A 24689-nucleotide genomic window follows, 5' to 3' on the forward strand; every position below is an offset into this window, starting at 1 on the left:
GGTGGTGCTACACCTCACCACACACTGTGGGTGGCATCACAGACAGTTTTCAACAACACCCGTACAAATACGTCCCCATTTATTCGAAGTGTCAGCGTGACCCCCGGGTTCGGTAGAGTCCCTCGAGCCATACCGCAGATCCGGATCCAAGCAGCACTGGCTGCTGGCGTGTGGGTGGCACACCTCTGCATCCGAGGGTGCACATCAAGCTGAAATGCATCACAGTGCAGAGATGATGCCGCGCGATGTAGGAGTCAGGGAGGGGAAGTAAAATGATTTTTTTTGGCAGTGAACATAAATACCAGTCAGAACCCAGGAGAGGATAAATGTACCAGAAGGGGCCCAAGAGGCAAACATACAGTTAGGGCCAGAAATATTTGGACAGTGACACAAGTTTTGTTATTTTACCTGTTTACAAAAACATGTTCAGAAATACAATTTTATATATATAATATGGGCTGAAAGTGCACACTCCCAGCTGCAATATGAGAGTTTTCACATCCAAATCGGAGAAAGAGTTTAGGAATCATAGCTCTGTAATGCATAGCCTCCTCTTTTTCAAGGGACCAAAAGTAATTGGACAAGGGACTCTAAGGGCTTCAATTAACACTGAAGGCGTCTCCCTTGTTAACCTGTAATCAATGAAGTAGTTAAAAGGTCTGGGGTTGATTACAGGTGTGTGGTTTTGCATTTGGAAGCTGTTGCTGTGACCAGACAACATGCGGTCTAAGGAACTCTCAATTGAGGTGAAGCAGAACATCCTGAGGCTGAAAAAAAAGAAAAAATCCATCAGAGAGATAGCAGACATGCTTGGAGTAGCAAAATCAACAGTCGGGTACATTCTGAGAAAAAAGGAATTGACTGGTGAGCTTGGGAACTCAAAAAGGCCTGGGCGTCCACGGATGACAACAGTGGTGGATGATCGCCGCATACTTTCTTTGGTGAAGAAGAACCCGTTCACAACATCAACTGAAGTCCAGAACACTCTCAGTGAAGTAGGTGTATCTGTCTCTAAGTGAACAGTAAAGAGAAGACTCCATGAAAGTAAATACAAAGGGTTCACATCTAGATGCAAACCATTCATCAATTCCAAAAATAGACAGGCCAGAGTTAAATTTGCTGAAAAACACCTCATGAAGCCAGCTCAGTTCTGGAAAAGTATTCTATGGACAGATGAGACAAAGAAAAAAATTTGGAGAAGAAAGGGAATGGCACATGATCCAAGGCACACCACATCCTCTGTAAAACATGGTGGAGGCAACGTGATGGCATGGGCATGCATGGCTTTCAATGGCACTGGGTCACTTGTGTTTATTGATGACATAACAGCAGACAAGAGTAGCCGGATGAATTCTGAAGTGTACCGGGATATACTTTCAGCCCAGATTCAGCCAAATGCCGCAAAGTTGATCGGACGGCGCTTCATAGTACAGATGGACAATGACCCCAAGCATACAGCCAAAGCCACCCAGGAGTTCATGAGTGCAAAAAAGTGGAACATTCTGCAATGGCCAAGTCAATCACCAGATCTTAACCCAATTGAGCATGCATTTCACTTGCTCAAATCCAGACTTAAGATGGAAAGACCCACAAACAAGCAAGACCTGAAGGCTGCGGCTGTAAAGGCCTGGCAAAGCATTAAGAAGGAGGAAACCCAGCGTTTGGTGATGTCCATGGGTTCCAGACTTAAGGCAGTGATTGCCTCCAAAGGATTCGCAACAAAATATTGAAAATAACAATATTTTGTTTGGGTTTGGTTTATTTGTCCAATTACTTTTGACCTCCTAAAATGTGGAGTGTTTGTAAAGAAATGTGTACAATTCCTACAATTTCTATCAGATATTTTTGTTCAAACCTTCAAATTAAACGTTACAATCTGCACTTGAATTCTGTTGTAGAGGTTTCATTTCAAATCCAATGTGGTGGCATGCAGAGCCCAACTCGTGAAAATTGTGTCACTGTCCAAATATTTCTGGACCTAACTGTATATACCAGGAGAGGCCCTGGAGAAGACATGTACCTGGAGCAGGACACATGTACCAGGATGGGCCCAAGAGGAGGACATATATACTAAGAGAGGCCCAGAAGGGGGACATATATACCAGGAAGAGCCCAGGAGACGACATATATACCAGGAACAGGGAAATATGTGCCAGAAGGGGCCCAAGAGGCAGATATATATACAAGGAGCACCTGAGGATGACATACAATATATACCAGGATGACTCACTGAGCCTCTCCCCCTGTATCACCCTTGACTGACTGAGCCCCTCTCCCTCTATATCACCCCTGACTGACTGAGCCCCTTCTCTTCTGTATGACCTCTACCTGACTGAGCCTCTCCTCCTGTATCACCCATGTCTGACTGCACCAATTTACTCTATATAACACCTGACTGCGCCCCCTTACCCTGTGCCACCCCTGACTGGGCCCCTTCTTTCTTTGTATCACCCCTGAATGACTGTGCCGAATTAACACTGTATCACCCCTGACTGCACTACCTTCCCTTGTATCACCCCTGACTTACTGTACCCCCTCCCCCTGTGTCACCCCTAAGTGACTGGGCCCTCTTCCCCCTGTATCCCTCCTGACTGATTGCATCCTTTTCCCCCTGTATCACCCCGACTTACTGCGTCCCTTTCCCACTGTATCACCACTGACTGACTAGTCCCCTCTTGCTGTATCACCCCTGACTGACTGCGCCCCTCCCCCTGTATCATCCCTGACTGACTGGGCATCCTTCCCTCTGTATCACCCCTGATTAACTGAATCCCCTTCCCCCTGTATCACCACTCACTGACTACATCACCTTACCCATGTCACCTCTGACTGATTGCACACCCTTCCCCCAGTATCACCCCTGATTGACTGCATCCCCCTCCCCTGTATCACCCTTGAATGCACTACCTTCCCCTGTATCACCCCTGACTGCCTGCGCCCCCTCCCCCTGTGTCAATCCTGACTGAGTGTGCACCCTTCTCCATCTATCACTCTTGACTGACTGTGTTCTCTCCCCCTGTATCACCTCTGATTGTGCCCCCTTCCCCCCGGTAACACCCCTGACTAATTGCATCACCTCTTCCACTTTATCACACCCGACTTACTTTGGTTTTGTTCCCCCATCATTAACAAAATGAGACTTTTCATAAAAGGTTATGGCCTTAAAGGTTACAGAGAGATTTCTATAAAGTGTATGGGGGAGGTGAGGGAAGCTCTCTTTCGATATCACTCCAATGTCCCTCAAGGGCCCCCACCACTTTTAGTACATATAGTGTGCAAATTCACATAATGCATTTGCTGCAGAATTTCAACAATGGAATCCCACAGCAAATTCACAATGGTAATATTCACGCAAATATTGTGCAGATATTGCTGCATTTAATGGTATGCAAATGGTTCATTCACCTTTATCACCCCTGACTGATTTGAAACATACCTTTAGATGTGAGATTGGATGTATACTTTCTGAAATACAGGCAAGTAAATTCTGTGTAATTCACTGATACGTGATTGATAGGTGATGCAGAATCTTTAATAGGTGGGTTGGGTTTTGCTAGTTATTCTTGCCCCTGTCTGCCTGCCTGTCCTTCCTCCCACGTGTTCAAATTTATTATTCTCTGTGTCCTGCAAAATATACCCCCAAAATAAAGCAGACATCCCCTCAAAATAATTGCACTTCCAGACTCCAAACAATTAGAGTTGGCAAGTGAATGGGCTCTCACATACAAATCTAAGTTGATGTCAAGTACCCGTGCCTTCTACAGTGGTTGGCTCCCCCTGATGACTGGAAGCAGTATCACTCGCATGGAGTGATACTGGTACCCAATCCATTTGTGTGAGATGCAGTGCAATGCAGCTGGAATGGGAAGGGACCCGAAAACAACGCAGATCTCTGTGTGAGAGCCTATCCACCATCGGCACCTTTCAATTGTAAGGCTATGTGCCCACGGGGACAGTGTCCTGTGGATATATTCGCAGGACATTCTGCAGGAGCTTCCAGAAATCCGCAGCACAACTTTGTTTTCATGCTGCGGATGTACTGCGGAATGTCTTGCGGATATGCTGCGGTCATTCTGCATTGAGGATACAGTACCATGGCTTCGACGCTGCATCCTCAATGCAGAACAAGTGCTGGAGTGATCGGGGCGTTCATACTTACTTCCATCACGCAGCACTTCCCTTGCCGGCCGTGTCTGTCAGTGTCTGCACTGTGCAGGAGAAGGTGGGCGGGCCTGAACTAGCTCCGGCTGTCACATGACCGGAGCTCGTGCAGGCACCGCCCACCTCCTACTTCCTGGTCCTGGCTGTGGAAGTGACTCCGATGTCTTCCATCAAGGCAAGTAAGTATGGGACCCTGCGGAGAAATCCACAGGAATAATTCACATGCTGCAGATTTTTCCGCAGGGAAATTCGCATTATTTCCGCTGCGGAAAAAAAACGCAGCATGGGCACAGCAGTTCCAAAATGCCATAGAAATGGCTGGGGACTCGCTGTGCTGCGGAATTTTGACAAATCGCGGCAAATTCCATGAATTTTCTGCAGCGTGGGCACATAGCCTAATTGTTTGAAGTCTGGTGAGTGCTATTTTTTGGGGGGATGGGTAAGGTGTCTGCTTTCATTTAGGGGTGTCTGCTTTCTTTTGGGGATTTCTACTTTCGTTTTTGAAGAGTTCTGCTGTATTCTTTAAATTTTTTAGCTGCTTGTACAGTTCCTTATGGAACCACAACTAGGGCTTATTTTTGGAGGAGGGCTTAAATTTTAAGCATACTCAAAAAAAGCCTAAAAAATCCTACTAGGGCTTATTTTCATGGTTGGTCTTATTTTCAGGGAAATAGGGTATATTTGTAATATTAAAAAAAATTCAAGGGCATTATTTCCTTAACCACAACTAATCATAAATTAAAGTATTCAGCAGCTTTTGCAAATAACATATAATGGATTAATGTGTTTCTAGAACTTTTAAAAAAGGAAGCATTGAAATAGAGAAGTGCAACAAGAGTGCAGCAAACAAATATATTGTACACACCTCAGCCCTGCACAGAAAAGAAGCCAGCAAGGCACAACCACACAAGATAATACAATACAGTACCCCAGTTGCCCTAGAAAAATATACCTGCAAAATGCATTTCAGGACAGTGAGGAGGGTCCAACTTTTGCTTCTATTATAGGTAAGCACCTGACAATATGTGAAAATATCTGGGTATAAACTGAAAGGGCTGCAGCACTGATCAGCATGTTCATGTTTACAATAGATTGTCAGCTCTGTTGCCTTTCATAGGATGTGTAAGTAAGCTGCAAGTGCATATACTGTAGATCTTACTATGTTCATTTATTTGTCAAAAACTGATACTTTCAGATCTGTTTTTGTACTATCCATTCACCTTTCTTGGAATTTCTCTATTATAGACCTGTTTTATTGTTTATTGTCTTTTCCTTGACATCTCAATAACCTAAATATATTTTTTGTCACTACCAGTGACTTCTAGAATTGCATTGTTGGTAACGTGTGTACTGTATTGTAGTCCCAAGACGATTATTGTAATATATGACAAAAATACTGTATACATAGTGTCTATGTCATTTATATACTATATAAGCGAAAGTTACAGTAAGCAAGCAAAAAATTGTGAATATACAGTTGTGCCCAAAAGTTTACATACCCCGGCAGATTTTTTGCTTTCTTGGCTTTTTTTCAGAGAATATGAATGATAACATAAAATATTTGTTTCCACTCATGGCTAGTGGTTGGACAAAACCATTTATTGTCAAACTACTGTGTTTTCTCTTTTTAAATCATAATGACAACTAGGGATGGGCGAACCCGAACTGTAAAGTTCAGGGTCCGTACCGAACACATGGTGTTCGTGCACACAATCCCGATCACAAGCTTTCCTGGGAAGCTCGTCTTACAGTTCGGGTCTAGTTTGGGTCCAGGGGCTGTAAAAAAAAGCACAATATTAAAAAACATTATGATTAGAGATGAGCGAGCAGTAAAATGTTCAGGTGCTCGATACTCGGGTCAAGCATATTGAAATGCTCGGGTGCTCGACCCGAGCACCGAGCCCAATGTTAGCCTATGGGAAACTATAGCATTTTTCCGGCGGCACCCCCAGCGGTCTGCAGAAAGCCTAAAAATGTCACAAATGTATAATAACAGTGCTCAAATTACATAGGGAAGACCCCTGTAAGCATTTCTGATTCCCAGGTCACTGCTGTGAACAATGTTGTCTGAGTATTAGGGGGAGGAAGAATCCTGTGTTCCTCCTCCCATGTGACATGCACTTTCGCTTAGTAGCGGATGTGCGGCAGCTTCTCTCTGCCTGTACATCCACTGATAAGCAAAATCAAAAGTGAACAGTAGAAGAAAAAAAATAGCATACTCACCTCTCTGCAGAATCCCAGGGCACGTCCGATCGCTCCAGGACCTGACAGCATCATCTGATCGTTTAAGTCCAGTCAAAAGCTGGACAGCTTTTTACCGCCCAGCCAGTTTAAATGATCAGCTGATTACTGGTGGGTCCTGGATCCGATCGGACGGGAGTCTGCACAGAGGTGTATAATGGTTTGTTTTTTTTTCTACTGATGCATCAGCTGATTGTTTAAAAGCGGGGCGGTAAAAAGCCATTTAACCAATCAGCTGATGTGTTATGTGATTCAGGTCCTTGAACCGGACATCATCTGATTGCTTTGCCTTCCAGCAAACTGATCAGATAATATTGGAACCGGATTGGACATCACGGGACCCTCGACCCAGGACTATGGCAGAGAGGGGGGGGTTCTTTAGTTCAATAAAGATGGAGTCACTAATTATGTTGTGTTTTATTTCTAATAAAAATATTTTTCAGTGTGTTGTGGTTTTTTTATCTTTATTAAAAATTCATGGTGGCCATGTCTAATATTGGTGTGACACCATGAATTTCGGGCATAGGGTCAGCTGATAATACACAGCTGGCCCTAACCCCACTATTACCCATCAAGCCACCCGGCATCAGGGCCACTGGAAAAGCCTGGTAAAGCGCCTGGAAATGACGCTTCTTATCAATGCGCCATTTTCAGGGGCGGCTGCGTGTTGCTTTTTTTTAGCATGGTTGGGCACTAAAACAATGAGCCCTCAACCCACTGAGAATACCAGCACTCAACTGCCTAGTTTTACCTTGGCTGGCAATGAAAACTAGGGCGGAGCCCACAATTTTTTTTTGGTAGCCAAGGAAAAATTAGGCAGCTGAGGGTGGCAGTTCGCAGCTGTCAGCTTTCATCGGGCTGGACTTAAAAATGCTGTGAAGCCCCACGTCATTTTGTTTTTTAATTATTTCATGAAATTATAGTTTGTATGCTATCCAGGTACAGCAGGCAGGTACGGGCTGCCTCAACCCCCAGCTGCCTATTTGTACCTGGCTGGGAACCAAAAATATAGGGAAGCCCTTTTTTTTTAAAATATTTCATGAATTTCATGAAATAATTTTAAAAAAACGACGGGGGCTTTACCCAATTTTTGTGTCCAGCCAGGTACAACTAAGCAGCTGGGGATTGGAATCCACAGCGCAGGGTGGCTCAAGCTTTCTGGGCTCCCCTGCTGCTAATTGCAGTCCGCAGCCCCCCAGTAAATGGCGCTTTCATAGAGGTGCCATTTTCTGGCGCTGTATCCAACTCTTGCAGTGGCCCTGGTGCTGGGTGGCACGCTGGGTAATAAGGGGTTCATACCAGCTTTATTTTACCAGCTGGTATTAAGCCTGAGATCCTTAATGTCAGACTAAGTTTGACCCGGCCATTAAGAATCTCCAATAAAGGGTTAAAAAAAAGACACCACACAGGAAAATAACTTTATTAGAAATAAATACACAGACAAACTTAGGAACTTCATCTTTATTACTCCCTCTCACCCCTCCACGATCCTGGTCTTCTGTCTTCTTCAACTGATGCAGCTCTCCTATATCAGAAAGCACGAGGCAGGAAGACGCTTCTGCTCCCCGTGCTGTCTAATCACTCAATGAGTGAGCAGAGGCTGCGGTTTGCTAAGCGTTGATGTCACTGCTGCCACTGTTGCCATAATAACCGAACAAGCTGGTTACTATAGCAACGGTGATCTCTGATCACCTGATTCCCGACGCCGCTATTCACCGGTTGCGGCATTAGGGGCTCTGTAGAAACCAAATCACATAGACCAAGAAAATTTTTTAACAAAACTGCAAGGAAATTGTTCGTGATGCAAAGAAAAACCTACAAATAATATCAGCTGAAATACAGGACTCATTGAAAACTAGCGGTGTGGCTGTTTCAAGATGCACAATAAGGAGGCACTTGAAGAAAAATGGGCTGCATGGTCGAGTCGCCAGAAGAATGCAATTACTGAGCAAATGCCACAAAGTATCTCGCCTACAATATGCCAAAAAATAAAAAACAAGACAAGCCTCCAAACTTCTAAAGCAAGGTAATTTATCAGCCAATACTGGAGGCAAATTTGCACTCATCAGCCCAGAAGCTGCGCATGGGATGTACTTGGACGTCCAACATGACAGTGATGCAAAACGCAAGGCAAAGTCGACCTGTCATTGGCTACAGCAAAACAAACTGAAAGTTCTGGAGTGGCCATCTCAGTCTCCTAATGATAAAATCATTGAGCCATGCTGGGGAGAACTCAAGCGCGCAGTTGATGCTAGAAAGCCCAGGAATTTACAGGAACTGGAGGCTTTTTGCCAAGACGAATGGGTAGCTTTCCCATCTGAGAAAATAAAGAGCCTCACCCACAACTACCACAAAAGACTTCAAGCTGTCATTAATGTTAGTGGGGGCAATACACGGTATTAAGAACTGGGGTATGTGAACTTTTGATCAGGGTCATTTGGATGTTTTTGGTTGTCATTATGATTTAATAAGATAAAACACAGTAGATTGACAATAAATGGCTTTAGCCAACCACTCCAACCAGTAACCATGAGTGGAAAAAAAGATTGTGTTATCATTCATATTCTCTGAAAAAAGGCCAAGAAAGCAAAAATTCTGCCAGCATATGTAAACTTATGTGCACAACTCTAGTTACAGTTGTAAACCTATCCTTGTAGAGCTGCTCAATCAGATTGCTTACAAGTATAATAAAGAAAAATTGGATTTCATATTTTCAGTATGTTTTTTTTTCTAAAAGCAGAATGCAGCAGAGATCTGATGAAAAAGAAGTAATACAAATGTGAACAAAGTCTAACAATGATTTAATAATAATCATTATGAAGAAAATTAAGGCATAAACTATTTTATAAACACAGACAAAAGATTTGGTTCTTTAAAAATACCAATTTCTTTGGTGTATGCCAAGTGCTGTTGAAGCTAATCTTCAGATGAATAGGGGTTTAGTGAACTATACATTAGTGTTCTGTAGTCTCACGTTGTTATTAAGTGGTTTACCTGTGTCAGGCTCCACCTGGTGTTTTGGTCTTATCTTACCTGCATTTCCCGTAATATTAACTTCTTTGTGATCCTGACTCCCTAATCCTTGTTTTCACAGATTGTTGCAAGCAGTCTTTAAGAGAAGATATACATTATTCTGTACTAAAAACCACCTAAAACATATTTATAGTAGTTAGATATTTGTTTGTTTTTTTAAACAGAGCTCCAAATTCCCTGCATATATGTAGATTTAAAGAGTAACTGAACTATATTTGTGTTTTAAATAATTTTGCCTCTCATAAAAACTAATGCAAATGTGCATTGTGTCACATAGTGTTTAGCGCTGAACTCACCAGGGGTCAAGGTGCTTTCTGACCCTGTTCACACTTCAGTCTGACACGCCACCTGGTGCTTTTGAGCCTGTTGTGTGCTTACTAATGATCAGTCTAGCACAGACCTGGGCAAGGGGCGGCCCTACTGTCTGTGACCGGCCCGCCCGTCTTAGGCCAGAGTTGGAGGCATGGTGCAGCTTCTTCTCCTGGTGGGAACTTTTCAAATGACACTCGTGCACCGTACTGACGACATCAGGGCGCGCGGGTGTCACAGATAATTGTGCCGGGAACAGAGGACAGATTAATGCATGCCGGGCAGGGAGCGATCCTGCAGCTCCGCACAGTGTACATACCATAATGCAGGAATCTGTCCTCTGTTCCCTGCCCGGCACCTTTTGCTGTGACACATGCACACCCTGATGTCATCAGTATGGCGCGCGTGGGTCATTTGAATAGTTCCCGCCCGGGACGGCAGGAGAAGAAGCGGCACAGCTGGGGCCTGTTCGGAGAGAAGCAGTGGCGGAGCCCCTAGGAGAACAGCAGCGGTGCAGCCACGGCATGTACAAGAGAAGAAGCAGCTCAGCGGAGGGCCCGTATGGAGGTGACTGAGGAGGGGACAATAAGGAGGGAGAGGAGAATGGTGACTAATAACCTGAGGAGGGGACAATGCGGGGGGGGGTAACTTGCAGGTATAGTGATGTAGTATATGGGAATGAAGTGATGTAGTTTTACAGGTGTAGTATATAGGGGTGTAGTGGTGTAGTTTATTACAGGTGTAGTATATAGTGATGTAGTTTATTGTATGTGTAGTATATGGTGGGGTGTAGTGATATAGTATATTACAGGTGTAGTATATAGGGGTGTGGTATATGGGGGTATAGTGATGTAGTTTTACAGGTGTAGGATATGGGGATGCAGTGATGTAGTTTATTACAAGTGTAGTATATGGAGATGTAGTGATGTAGTATATTACAGATGTAGTATATACACTGTGTGCAGAATTATTAGAATTATTAGGGTAATGAAAATGAACCAACAGGGCTCTCAGTCATATTGGAATTCTTGTGAGATGACAGGCATATAGTTAATATTAAGTAAAGATATGACTATTGCATAGCAATGCTTTTAGACTTTCACTATGAAAGCAAAATGGGGGAATTCAATTTAACATGATGGGCAAAATGGGTTATCTGCCATTGAGGCAATGTAATGCCAGCATCCCTGCACTGTCCCGCCTCCTCCTATCGGCAGGGATGCTGACGTACTCATCACCACAGATGGCTATTTGTGTCGCCCCGCGACGGTCTCCTGCTCTGTCCCTAGCCTACAGGGCTTGTGCAGGTCTCCTGGCAACATTCTTAGAGCAATCACATGAGCACACACTTCCCACTCTTAAAAGGGGCATCTATAACACTCTAAAGTGTCCCCAGCCTAGGGATGGGAGTCACTGTTGTAGAGAATCAGCTCTGGTAGGCAGTGGCAGGGATGAAGTAAAGAGGCATACACAGGTTTTCAGTCCAAAAAGTCAGTGTTTTATTCACACTGATAACAAGCATAAACACACAGTCTAATTTTTAAGAATGCAAAGGAAAAGTCCAGCTTGGCAAACAGCTTAACAAAAGGTCCCAGACTTGTCAGTCCATTGAGATACGTTTTTCCCATAAAGACTGCTGCAGCTTTCTAGCCCAACCAACCTCACATTAAGAAGTGCTGGCTGCCGATATATACTGTGCTAATCCTGCAGCTGCGCACCTCCGGCGTTCCGTCCAAAACTAGACCAGACTAGCATAGAAGATCCAAGCCAGGGTTTGACCTCTTCTCTGCTGCTTACCAGTGCAAAAGCCATACGCTAAGAGGAATTTACCGTAGTTTTCACTTTATAAGACGCACTTTTGTTCCCCCAAATTATGGGGGAAAGTAGGGGGTGCGTCTTATAAACCGAATATACGGGGGGGGTGTACATATATATATATATATACTGCAGGGTCCGCTCTTGGTGCTGGGGGCAGGTGACAGCTGCGGGCGGCAGCGTTTGATCTCCTGCTTCCGCTCATATAATATGCACAGCCGCTGTCCATCAGCAGCGTGGTGCTGAAACTGCATCACGCTGAGGGGCTGGGGCAGCGGGGCATATTATATCTGCCTGCGCCCTCATTTGATCGCACATGATCCCCTCTGTGTTAGATATGGCCCCCATGCTACTGCCCATAGTAAAATAAAAAATCTTTACTTACCTCCAGCCCTGATCTCCAGTCTCCTGCTGCTGCTGTCTGTGATAAGGCACGCAGAGATGATATCACTCTGCCATGCCGATCACATGACCGGCAGCAAGAACCAGGAAGTGCAGGAAACCGGAGCTCAACTTTGAGGAGGGAGACAAGAGGAGGGACAGCGCTGAGAAGGTAAGGAAAGAGTGTTTTATTTTATTATGGGCAGCAGCATGGGGGGCATATCTAACACAGGGGAGATGTGCCATCTATAGTGGCCATGGGCAGCACACATGGGGAGCATATCTAACACAGGGGAGATGTGACATCTATAGGGGCCATGGGCAGCACACATGGGGGCCATATCAAACACAGGGGAGGTGTACCATCTATAGGGGCCATGGGCAGCACAGGGGGACGTGTCCCAACACAAGGGGGCTATATTCAATATAAAAGGGCCATATCCAAATTAAGGGGGGCTAATTTTAGGATGGGGGCTATGAGGGACATATACCCTATATGATTTGTTAGACGGACACTGGCATTATAAGATAGACCCCATTTAACATTAAAAAGAAAATTCTCTTTTCCTTCACCAAATTTGGGGTTGCGTCTTATAATCAGGTGCGTCTCATAAAGTGAAAAATACGGTACTTCCCATCTACTAGCATACCCTTTACTGCATCACACTGTGTATATAAGGCACCTTCCCCTATGAGGAGGTGCCTGAGCAATTAGGTTCCTAGTGTGCCAGTTGCCGCTTGTACATCTGTCTGCTGCCCGTTTGTGAATCTGATCATGTCCTGCCTGTCACCAGTACCTATCCCTTTGTGCCTGTCTCAAGTACCCACTCCCTTCTGCCTGCCTTCCCATACTTGCATCCCTGACCCTTGGGTCAACTGCTGCAGTACCAGGACTGCCCTGGAGTGGTACTTGGTGTCTACCCACAGCCCAGTCCATCCTCACCATCAGAGGCTTTGGTAAAGACCCGGTAGTTACACTCTTTCAGGGTAAGCACATTCCATGGTACAGTGGGTCCACACCGACTATTATAACAGGCAACCTGACACTCATCAACAGATAGACATGCAAAACTGAACAGCCAGGTTTAGTTATTTGTAGACTGTGTGCTTTCTCAGATAGTTACCCTGAGCGCCAATCCACTGGATACCTGGGTCAACAGATTGAATCAATGACAAGAACTTGGACAGTGTGCAATTCAAGTATGATCATGTTCAGCCACCAGTCTAATTGTCAGAGTGGATATTCAATGCTGTTGGTGTTTTGGTTTTTTGTTTTTTTAGATTCTTACATTTGTCAAAATAAATCTCACACAGTTCAGTGCCAACTGTGCTGTGGTTGATGCCAATGACTAATGTTTGTTTTCTGTCTCCTACTACACGATTCTGCTTCTAGTTCCTAATTCTCTAACATTCGGCTTCTGTCATTGCTACTGCACAGCCATGCCATATACACATCTTTTGGCTGCCTGTCCACTGTATTTTACAGTGCTGGACTCTACTGCTGCTGCCGGGCCTACCATCGCTTCCTTAGTCTGCAAGATATTTCCATTGTTGTCACAATTTAACTCTGTGCAGCTTCAGCTGCTGCTAATGCACAGCCATGATAGTCACACATCTCCTGGCTGCCTGCATCCCTTGTTTTATAGTGCTATAGTGTAATGCTGTTGATAAGCCTGCCATTAAATGGTCCTACGCTGCCAGACGTCTCCTTGCCGACCTCATCTATATTCTCTATAATACGACTTCTGCCGCTACCACTGACACTGCACGGCCATGCAACATCTGGCTGCCAAATGTGTAGACTGTACTGGTGATGTAAAATGTACTATTTTAAGATTATCTAAACACCAAAAAGTCACTAAATACATAACATTTTTAGAAAGGCTTGTTGACAACAATAAATTGCTTATTCACTTTCAATACGTGAACTCTAGTGCCACCTGTTGGAAGTACCAATCGTAATAGTCAAAATCAACCCTTCCACAAGCCTTACCATTCGACTTAGCATAAAAGTGTGTGTGCAAATTGAGATTCTGGTTTGGCTTTTATATTAAGGCACTTGGCAAGGCTTATTAAAGGGTCGATATTGACTACTAGGATTGCTACTTCCAATACATGGCACTAGACTTCAAGACTTCTTCGTCTCTGAATAGGCAATTTACCCATTCTTCGCTTTGAAAACAGTTTAGAGAAAAGCAAACCTGTTGTGGATCCGAAAAAAAGGGATATTTTTTCACTACTTGTGGAGAACCAATTTTTTATCTTCCAAAGTGCTGCTGAGCACAGCCATTTTTGCTCCCTAAATAAAGAGATCATTTTTAGAAGCTTTAGCTCTCTTTAGGAAAGAAAAATGTTCTTGAAATTCCCAAAATACAGATAATATTTTAATATTTTCAATGCCCCAACTAATATTCTGTTGGTCATCAACTTTTTCTATATTTCTTCTATCTAACATTTTCTGCAGCGGATTTGCTTCAATAAATGTGTCTAACATTTCTGCAGTCATTCCCCAGCAAAACCTATGGGTATAAAATAAAAATGCTGTGCGCACACTGCGTTTTTTATACCTGCAGATTTACCCGCGGAATTTTCGCTGCGGAATTAAAGTGCATGTCACTTTTTTCCCGCAGGTACCTGTGGTTTTTGCCATAGATAATGGTAAAAATCCACAGGGACCAACCGGCGTAAAAACCGTGGCAAATCCATACTAAACTGCGACAAAACCGCATGCGGATTTTGTTGCGGTTTTGGTGCGGTTTTTTACCGCAAGTGTAGTATTCTTTAAGAGGGTCCGGATTTTCCATGAGAAAAAGTCAATTTTTAGTGCGCACATAGCCTAATAAGTCTGTGTTTGCATAAAAGAGCTCAACAGGGGCTCTATAGAGTACTGGTAGTACTTAGAGTGTGATATATCTATTTTCATGGCAATTAGAGGTTTAGCAGTATTGATCTATACAGCGAATTGCAATTCAAATTTTTGGGGAAATTTCATTCATACTGGTGAGTTTAAATTTCAGTATGAATAACTCTAGTCAGTGCCTGAGTGTTGTGTTTATCAGAACAAACCACTGTGGCATATCCCCAGAGTTAGTGAGACAATGTACAGTCCCTTTTACTACCATCACCTGTACTCCAAATGAATAATTTACAATATCAATGCAACTAAAGTCTGACGAATTAACTGAGGAAAAGCAGTTGTTTGGATGCAATTTTAATTTGTTTCATAATTTCTCATGCTGGAGAGAAAAAAATTAGTAGGTTTAGTTACCCTTTAACTCCTTAACCCTTTCACGACTGGACCAATTTTCATTTGTGTGTTTTATTTTTTTTTCCTCCACTTCTTCCCAGAGCCATAACTTTTTTATTTTTCTGGCTACAAAGACATTTGAGGGTTTGTTTTTTCGCAGGATGAGATGTAATTTTGACTAACACCATTTTATTTTACCACACAGTGTACTTTAAAATGGGGGAAAAATTCTAAATGTTGAAACTAAATTCTGACCTACTTTAGATTTTTGTGATTTTTTTTTTTTACACTGTAGATTGTGGTAAAAATGACTTTGCAGTATGATTCTACTCATCAGTACGATTACAGCGATACCAAACATGTCCAGTTTTTTTATTATTTTAATGGTAAACAAATTTCTTAATTTTTGCAAAAAGCAAATTTGTGGGGTTGTGTCACCACTTTCAAAAACCTGTAACGTTTTCATTTTTTGGTCGATGGAGCCGAGTGATGGCTTATATTTTTGTGAGGCAAGACAATGTTTTTATTGATAGCCTTTTGGGATAGAAGTGACGTACTGATAGCTTGTTACAGCATTTTTTATGGTATTGCAGCAACCAAATAAGGTTATTTTGGCATTCTTGCATTTTTTTTTCTTTACACTGTTTACCGATCATGTTAACAGTTTTTATATTTTGATTGATCTTACTTTTCGAAAAGCAGCAATACCAAATATGTGTATTTTTTATTATCTTTACATTTAATGGGGCAAAAGGGGGAAAATTGTTTCACTTTCTACTGTTTTTAATAGTCCATTTAAGGGACTATAATCCATGATCATCTGATCACTTGGGCTATATACAGCAAGGCATTAGCTTTGCTGTATATACTGTAGCAGAAACCACAGTCTCTTTTGAAGCCCGGCCACAGGCACCATTCTCTCAGCAGGTCCTTGCTTTAACACTCCCCATAAAACCGATCCATACATCCACTTCCGATATGTACAGCGGATGTCGGGAAGGGGTTAATGCATTATCATGAGGCTGATGCAAGCTATATCACAGAGCTGAGCTACAATCCTGGCTATTAACCCTATTAAAGCCACAGTGAATCTCTGACAGTGGTGTATAAATGAAATACAGTTCAGTGCTCACACGTTCAGGTTGCCATTGACACGATGAGGGGTTTCGAGGGACTACTATGACAGCTGGTCACACAAGTAAAAAGACCTCACCAAGCTCAATCGATGAAAAAATAAAAATGTTTCTGGTCTTGGAAAATGGTGACACAAACCAAAAAAAAAAAAAAATAGAGTACAATTCTGGGATACAGATGGAGGTAATGCAATACTATATTGTTTTTGGCCACTCAATGCATAGATATACCAAATAAAAAAGAAAATCAGTTTTAAACGGCCGCTCAGAATGAAAAGTAGTAAATAATGCACTTTATATGGGTAAGATGTGACTCCTTCATAACCTTATGTTCATGAATTTGGTATTTGATATGTTTTTTAGAACATATTTGTTCTTTTTTAGCTGCATGGACACTTCATTATCAAACCAAAACTAGGGCTTATTTTCTGGGTAGGGCCTATATTTAAGCCTTATGCCAAAAAGGCTGAAAATTCCTGCTAGGGGTTATTTTCGGGGAAACATTATTTGTATTGTGGTTTTATAAATGATTAATATTGCAGTATTCGTTCACTGTGTGGTTGAAATATGTGGTCAGGTTATGGTGTGGCAGTATTTGTCCCTTGTATGTGGCATTATTAGGTCACTATGTGGTGTCATTAGGTGGTCTTGTCACAGGGTAGCAGTATTTGTCCCTTATATATGGTACTATTCGGTCAGTATATGTCATAGTGTTGTGATATTTCTCCCTTGTATGTTGTGGTATTGATTTACTGTGTGGTGTTAGTCATGGTATGGTTTGGTCATGGCTTGGTCATGGTGTGGTGGTATTTGTCCCTTGTACATGGTATTATTTATTCACTGTCATGGTAATATGTGGTCTGGTCATGGTGTGGTAGTATTTGTGTCTTGTATGTGGTATTATTTAGTTACTTTGTGGTCATAATATTTGGTCTAGTCATGGTATGGCAATATTTGTCCCTTGTATGTGGCATTATTTAGTCAATAGGAGGTCATAATATGTGGTCTGGTCATGTTATGGCAGTATTTGTCCCTTGTATGTGATGTTATTTGGTCACTATATGGTGGTAATATGTGGCCTGGTCATAGTGTGGTGCTATTTCTAATTGTTAGACGTTTTTGTCAAATTTCTGTTAATTTTAAAAAATAAACTCAAAACATATCAACCTAAATTTACCATTATCATAAAATATAATGTGTCTCAAAATCATTGAAAACATTTTCTCAAACATTGCAGAATTATTTCAATATAAAGTGACACTGGTCAGATTTGAAAAATGTGCCCTTTTCAATAAAGAATTAAGTGTGTATCCCAAAGAAATTCATAAGTAGAATCAGAATTACTGTACATGTGCATGAAATCTATCTAATGCCATCTAATGTGCTCATAAAGTGAGTCTGGACAGTCATCTTTTAACTGACATATTGGCCTAGTTTTGCTTTGATATACTATCTCTCCTAAAACAGCTAGCTTTAATAAGTTTCCATAATGTACCATTGTAATCGTAGTTTTAATAATCTTTTAGTATCAATAATAGCGATGAGTGAGCACTAGCATGCTTGAATGCTTGGTTCTCGTAACAAGCAGTTGGACACTTGGATGGGCGCAACTCTAATACCCGAGTATTAAGAAAGTAAATGGGGGTCTCTATCATTCTTCTGGAAGATTTCCTGGAAAAATATTTGAGTCTCCCATTAACTTCCATTACACCTGGGTACTCGAGTCACGCCCATCTGAGCATCCAACTGCTTATTATGAGAACTGAGCATCCGAGCATGGTAGTGCTCATTCATCACTAATCCATAGTCTTGTAGACTGTGAACCCTCGCTGGCAGGGTCCTCTCTCCTGTATCAGTCAGTGACTTTTATTGTTCATGATTATTGTACTTGATTTTATCTATACCCTTTTCACATGTAAAGCATCATGGAATAAATTGTGCTATAATAATAAATAATGATAACAACAGTAATAATAGTTCATGTGAAAACAAGAAATTTATATCTGATTGAAACATCCACTTATTTTTCTTATACATTTTCTAGACTGATTTTTCATTTTCAAAATTTACATTTTCCACTAATGACATACATGAAGTCCTATGGAGAACTGTAATTGTGGTTTCAGGAGAACCTGCAGCAGAATGTCTGTGTCGGCCTCTAGCACCTACTTCCTCCCCTCCATTCTCCATAGAATTTTAAAAGCACCAGTTGTCATCTTTTATATCAGTAATGGGAAAATCTGTCTTTACTGAATACAGAGTTTGTATATTTTATCCAAGAATTGAGTGTGAAAGATCAATTGATAAGTTGTAAGAAGCTAGTTTCTCTAATTAGAAAGATTACAAAGTTGCTTATTTTCTTATGTATTATTTATATCTAAAATACAAATTATGCTCTATAAGTGCTCTATATATCCTTTAACATAGTGTTCTTCTTATGCACATTTTGGTGATATGTGTAAAGGCCACTTTACACGCAGCGACATCACTAGCGATGTCGCTGCCAATCGCACCCGCCCCTGTTGTTTGTGCATCACGGGCAAATCGCTGCCCATGGCGCACAATATCGCTAGTACCTGTCACACGGACTTACCTTCCCAGCGACGTCGCTGTGGCTGGTGAACAGCCTCTTTTCTAATGGGGCGGTTTGTGCGGCGTCACAGCGACGTCACACGGCAGGCGTCCAATAGAAGCAGAGGGGCAGAGAGCAGCCGCATGAAAGACACGCCCACCTCGTTGCCGGAGATGCAGGAGCGGTGTTGTTCGTAGTTCCTGGGGTGTCACACGTAGCGATGTGTGCTGCCCCAGGAACGACGAACAACTTGCGTCCAGCACCAGCAACGATATTTTGGATTTAAACGACGTCTCAACGATCAACGATAAGATGAGTATTTTTGATCGTTAGCAGTTGCTTGTACGTGTTACACACAACGACGTTGCTAACGAAGCCGGATGTGCGTCACGAATTCCGTGACCCCAACATCTCGTTAGCGATGTCGTTGCATGTAAAGTGGCCTTAAGGCAACACTCTTTCTATGGTTTGTAGAGTGTTGATTCATAGATCTTGTGAAAGGTTACAGTGTAGGCCCAGAATTAGGAAACAATATCTCATTTTGGAGAGAGACTCAACATTTCAAAAACATTAAACGTCCTATGGCCCCATAGTAGGAGATCAGGGTTCTGCTAATATTTTGTAATTCGTACTGGAAAAGTGGAATATAAACACTGATTTACTCTTTTTCTAAATGAGATCCATTGTTTGTCCTATACATATATTCATAGAAATGTCAGGCTGTGTATAAAGACCTGGGTGAAAGAACGTCTTGCTAAAGCCCTGGTATATATATGTCTGCACAGTTTATCTGATTTACGTCTACAACACCTCACATTTGTAATAGATCAGAATGCTGTGCTGTATAATGAAGAGGACAGTGCTATAAACTACAGCGTTCACCCCAGGAAACTATGACGGGAAAAGTAGATTTATCTAAAAATAAATGGCTCCATTAGACAAGTTTTCATAAATGTTTCAGTTTTCTCCCTGACATAACCTATGTTGGATTCTAGAGCCACGCTTTGTCATTTACTGTACGCAAAGTGCAAATCTGAGTAATGACTTCCCTTCTGCTAATGCTCATTAACCCTTAATGTAAAGAAGATCCAGATCACAGTGAATCATGAGCCTTTCAGCAAGTTCGGGATCATCTTGTAACTACAGATTATGTATATAGTTGTGAAGGGCGTCTTTGGATGTATTTTAATTCTTTTTTTCTGTTTAGTAGGCTTTTGAAAGATTCACTGAAATACTTGTTGAAACTCAAGTACAGCCGAGAAAGGCGAAGCCATATTCAGGGAGCACTGACCGCACAGAGGAGTCCATACAAGAACCTGTTGGAGGGCTCTGTATTCATAGGGAAAATGAAGAACACCAATTATACCAATGGAAATGTTATTCTGCTCTTCTGAAAATACACCCCAAAAGCACAGAGGAAGACAGAGAACAACGTCTGACTAAAGATAATACAGCACTCAGGTAAGACGTTTACATCTATGTGGTATGTCACCCATATCCTGCCCTTTCCTATACATGCCTTACTTATTTTTCACTAGGTAATATACAGTATGTGCAATACGCTTATTTAAAGATAAAGATTTACATGGTTTTCTGTAAAGCTATGTAGAAGTAGATAAGACAGACTAAGCTAAATTCATACGTTTACATGCCCCACGCATTATCAGAAAAATGTAAGTATAATACTAGAGACACTGATTTTGTCACGCTTGTCTCTCTGCAACATGAGACTAATGACAGGTTCAGGACTTGAGAGTCATTTCCAATCTAGACTCTCAATATTAAATGGATTTCCTTTCCCTTGGCAGTCGTAAGGGTTAATGTCAGTTTGCTTTCCAGCAGCTTCTGAATCCTAGTCAAGTGTTTCCACTTTAGGACCACTTCCAGTCCCTTTATATACCCTCTGCTACCAGCAGAGGGTGCTGGTTATTCTTTGCTATTTAGAGGTGGATGTAGCTGCTATAACCCTCTGTTGAAGTTGATGTGGTGGTTGCAGTCTTGGTGCTGACTGCAGCAGTTTATTGTTGTGTTTCCCCCGTTCTATCTTCCTTTCCTGGTGTGTTGTTTAAGTGTAGCAGTGGGGCTAGCATCCCTTACCTGCCCACTCACTAGCCAGGACTATTGTAGGGCCTTTCAGGGTTTCAGATTCCAGTTCAGCAACAGGTGAGGAACTTGTATAGGGACTGACTAGGAGTGCAGAGTACAGTGGTAGGTAAGTGGAGGAGGTGTCCATCTTCCCTCTCACTAGTGCTAGGGATCATCGTTGTTAAATTGAGCCCAGTTGTACCCCTTGTTTGTCGTGGTGTTACCCCTGTTAAGTTGTGTGTTTAGACCTTCCCAAGTATGTGCCATGACAGATTTATTTTAGGTTTTATTTCTTTCATCCCCTTCCCAGCAGCTCAGCTTACACACTTGCACACTTGTGGTCAGTATTTGAGTCGTAGGTCACAGATTTCGTGTAGCCTTCAAGAAGCTTCTAACAATAAGTTGCTGGAATTTTAGCTTAATCCTCCTCCTAACAGCTCTGATTTCAGGTTTGTAGGCCTTCTTGCTTGTAAATGCTTAAAAAACTTTCTTAACGCTCCGACTGTGTGCACACGATGAGTTTTTGATGCTGCGTACTTTTGTGAGTCAGAAACGCATTGTCTTACAGTTCCAACAAAGTGGATGGCATTTATAGAAATCACCTGCTCACTGTGCTTTTTTATACTGAGCGTAAGGCTAGGTTCACATTTCCGTCAATTTGTATCAGTCACAATCTGCGGCTCTGGTAAACAATGGAATCCGTTTGGCGAATTCCGTTGTTCCCATAGACTTGTATGAGCGGCGAATTGTGACTGATGATGCTGTGTTGCATCCTCCACCCGACTGATCTGTCGTGGAGCGACTGACCGCCGGGCGGCAGGAACACAGCCTGTAACGTTTTTTGAGCAGCGCAATCCGCAGGATTTCGCTGCGCATGCTCTCTCTGGCTCCCTGCACACGTAACCAGGGTACACATCGGGTTACTAAGCAATGCGCTTTGCTTAGTTACCCGTTATTTACCCTGGCTACGTGTGCAAGGAGTCAGCGCTAAGCGGTGTACGCTGGTAACCAAGGTAAATATCGGGTAACCAAGCAAAGTGCTTTGCTTAGTTACCCGATATTTACCCTATGTGTGCAGGGAGCCCAACACTTCCCCGCTCGGCTCCGCCCCCTCCCGCACTTGGCATATATACACACACACACACACATACTTTCACACTAACACACTCACACACACACACACTCACACACTCACTTCCCTGACGTCCTCAGCAACATGGTCCCGCTCGGCTCCACCCACAATGCACTCCGCCGGCAGACATTCTCGGCGGCCAAACAATCCGCTGATCACCCGCCGGCCGGCTGCTGTGAGCGATCGGCTGATCACCCGGCGGCCAGCTGCTGTGAGCAATCGGCTGATCACCCAGCAGCCGGCTGCTGTGAGCGATCGGCTGATCACCCGGCAGCCGGCTGCTGTGAGCTATCGGCTGATCACCCGGCGGCCGGCTGCTGTGAGCTATCGGCTGATCACCCGGCGGCCGGCTGCTGTGAGCGATCGGCTGATCACCCGGCGGCCGGCTGCTGTGAGCGATCGGCTGATCACCCGGCGGCCGGCTGCTGTGAGCGATCGGCTGATCACCCGGCGGCCGGCTGCTGTGAGCGATCGGCTGATCACCCGGCGGCCGGCTGCTGTGAGCGATCGGCTGATCACCCGGCGGCCGGCTGCTGTGAGCGATCGGCTGATCGCTCTCATTAGCCGGCCGCCGGGAGATCATCTGTTCGCTCTCAAAAGCCGGCCGGCTATTGTGAACGATCAGCTGAATGCTCTCTTTTACAACAGAGTCCGACAATGAATTCTATTCTTGTCATCCGTTGTACAACGCATCAGTCACAAGCGTCAAGCAACGCATGTGACTGATGCAAAACAACGGAAATGTGAACCTAGCCTAAGCTGACCTGCGGTACATGTTTCAAATCCGCAACATATCAATTTATTTTGCAGCTATGCTGTTTAATGTGCAGATTTTTCTCAAAGACTTGCATTAGATACAGAAAATCCGGAAACACGAGTATATCAATAAATTTTTGCCAAAGCAAAATACCATGCGATATAAAAAACAAAGTAGCTTTATTTAAAGCATGACATTGGAACACAAGACAAAAACTGCAGCATCAAATACGTGATTAAAAATGCATGTTCAAAAAACACACTCAAAAATACAGTAAAAAAATTCAAGTAATCTAATTTGCATAATAAGTGCAGAAAAGCTCTAATGTAAAAAAACCTCACCAAATACTCATTGTGGCCTATAAGTATTTAATTAATCACTTCTGGACCACCTATGGCCTTTAAAGAGGACCAACGACCAGGACTTTCCTATATAAACTAAAGCCTGTGCTACACTGGTGTCATCATGCTGATCTTATACATACCTTTAGTTGTGAGATCAGATGTATACTTTCAGAAATACAGGCAAGTAAAGTGAAATACACTATTATTTGATGAGAGGTACAACAGAATATCTAACAGGTAGGTTGGGTTTTGCTAGTTATTCCCACCTCTTTCTGCCTGCCTGTCCTTCTTCCTCTCTATGTTTCCTGCCCTTGTAATACCAAAGACAGGGGAAGGAAGAACAGGCAGGCAGACAGAGGTAGGAATAACTAGCAAAGCCTGATAAGTTTATTAGATATTCTGTGGTAGCTATCAATCACGTTACAGTACATTTCACAAACATTACTTGCCTACATTTCAGAAAGTATACCTCCAATCTCACAACTAAAGGTATGTTTAGAATCAACATAACAACGCCAGTATAGCAATGGCTTTAGTTTATATATGAAAATCCTGTTTGTTGGTCTTCTTTAAACATCAGGGCAATCCAGCTCCTGATCTGCAGTGACGATCTAAACATCAATCCATAGAGAAGGCACAGGCGGTTTATTACTGTCTGTCCCTTCTCCATTGCTGTATACACAGAGCTAAACAAGCGATGTGTATGCGGTAATAATAAGTGCTGATATCCTCCTTCATACACAGCTTTCATGCAATCACTGTGTGTAGTGAGACATCAGGAAATGCTCAGTCACTGGAGACCCAGAAAGCTCAGCTATATATTTCCCTTGTAACTGGGGCTAAAACGCCAGCCTCAGTTACAAGAGAAAAAAGATGAAAATAATTATATCGAAATTATCTCCATCTTCCTTTCCACCAACCCAACTCCATTAGGTCTTTTATGAGTTAATGGAGGTCAAAATTTGTAAAATAAATGAAAAATAAGGTAAAAAAATACATATTTCAGGTAAAGAAACATTAAATTGACATTGTTTTTCCAGATTGCTGTTATTAGCCTTGCCCCTGTAGAAAAAAAAATAGGTCCGATATAAAACTAATTGTTACAGAACAGGGATGTTTGTTAGTTGTTATCTGTAATCTTCAAAAAAAGGAAAAAAGTAAAATTTCCCTTATTTTCCTACAGATGACACCCAATATGAGCAAAAATAAAAGAGAATATGACAATGACATAAAAGATCAATAGATAAAAATAAGATAATGAAGTCAGATCGGTGGTTAGGATTAGAGATGAGCCACCACCCTAGTGTTTGACTTCGGTTCAGTTCGTCGAACGGCGGGTGTGTTCGTTGAACCTTCGAACACCATTGAAAACAATGGCAGGCAAACACAAACACATACAAACATGCACAAACACGAACGCACACACACATATTATGCTTACCTTACCTTCCGTTCCATTCCATCGCCGGCCTCCTGGGA

The 24689-nt window shown here is 42.7% G+C and overlaps 2 protein-coding genes across 5 annotated transcripts in view; one reads left to right on the forward strand and one right to left on the reverse strand.

The window, feature by feature from the left end:
• The window catches only part of MED12L (mediator complex subunit 12L), a 1012447-nt gene that overhangs the window by 444149 nt on the left and 543609 nt on the right, over positions 1-24689 (reverse strand). The window lies entirely within an intron of this gene.
• The window catches only part of LOC142296762 (P2Y purinoceptor 13-like), a 210141-nt gene that overhangs the window by 174636 nt on the left and 10816 nt on the right, over positions 1-24689 (forward strand). Inside the window, exon 2 of one of the 2 annotated variants that reach the window (XM_075340753.1) lies at positions 20100-20353. The gene's annotated coding sequence lies outside the window, so the exon portion shown is untranslated. The remainder of the gene's footprint in view (positions 1-20099; positions 20354-24689) is intronic. The other variant, XM_075340752.1, reaches the window with a different exon arrangement.

This window comes from Anomaloglossus baeobatrachus, chromosome 3 (genome assembly GCF_048569485.1).
Source record: "Anomaloglossus baeobatrachus isolate aAnoBae1 chromosome 3, aAnoBae1.hap1, whole genome shotgun sequence".
Taxonomy (NCBI): domain Eukaryota; kingdom Metazoa; phylum Chordata; class Amphibia; order Anura; family Aromobatidae; genus Anomaloglossus; species Anomaloglossus baeobatrachus.